Below are 1,189 nucleotides of genomic sequence, written 5' to 3'. Positions count from 1 at the left end.
CTCCAAAATGCAGGTGTTTCAGCCTAGCTCAGTGCTTTCTGTGGTGGAGGGGCAGCCAGCGGAAAATACAGAGCGTAGACGTTGGTAATCTTCTCGAGTTGCGCTGTGATTGGCTCGTTGTTCAGTCACTCATGGGGACACTACGTCGAAGCAGATACAGTGAATCTCAGACAATCTCGACAGTAAGACAGGATAGTACTCGAGTGAAGAGCAAAAATCCACTTGTTAAGCTACGTAACATGCTAGCAAAACGTACTGATCAGTGCTAATATATAGCATGAGCAAACTAAGATAAAGATGATCCTGAGCACTGACCTCAACTTAGCTAAAAAAAATTCCAGGCCTAATTGCAGGCTTATCGAATATCCAAGCAGAGATTCAGTGCAAACCGAAATCTGACATTGGTTGATTTCTCAAGATGAGCTCCCCAGCTTGTCTCAAGGCAGCGCTGTCCCAGTCAAAACGCTGCTGGCCCTGGAGATGTGGATCTGGGCAGGGGTGATGTTGTGGATGTTTTGTGTCTGCATATTGTCGTTTGTATGTGTATGTTTTGTATTGTTTCAAATAAATCAATAAAAATCTGTGCTTGAATTTCTCATTCAGTTGACCACACGCGGCGATTGCTCTAAATGTAGTATAACGGTTGGATATGACTTTGGGAGTTTCAGTAGAAGAAACAATTTGATACTGTGTATGCCTTCAAATGCATTGGCCTACTTTAGTTGGTTATTCAGTTGATGACAACAAAGAGTTTTCCTCTCTCTTCACGTTTCTAACACAATAGCTGTTTTCTCATCTCCTCACTGCTGCCACCCTCCTTCGTCGTATCAAATCAAATGTAATTTGTCACATTTAGCAGGTGTTATTGTAGGTGTAGCGAAATGCTTGTGTTTCTAGCTCCAACCGTGCGGTCATATCAAACAAGTAATATCTAACAATTTCACAACAACACACACAATACACACAATACACACAATACACACAAATCTAATGTAAAGGAATAGAATTAAGAATATATAAATATTTGGAGAATGTCAGAGCGGCATAGAATAAGATACAGGAGAATAGGATAGAATACAGTATATACATATGAGATGAGTAATGCAAAATATGTAAACATTAATAAAGTGACTAGTGTTCCATTATTAAAGTGGCCAGTGATTTCAAGTCAATGTATATAGGGCAGCAG

This window comes from Oncorhynchus kisutch, linkage group LG30, assembly GCF_002021735.2.
Source record: "Oncorhynchus kisutch isolate 150728-3 linkage group LG30, Okis_V2, whole genome shotgun sequence".
In the NCBI taxonomy this organism is placed as follows: Eukaryota; Metazoa; Chordata; class Actinopteri; order Salmoniformes; family Salmonidae; genus Oncorhynchus; species Oncorhynchus kisutch.
The sequence above is the reverse complement of the archived record's forward strand: the minus strand, read 5'-3'. Positions refer to the sequence as shown.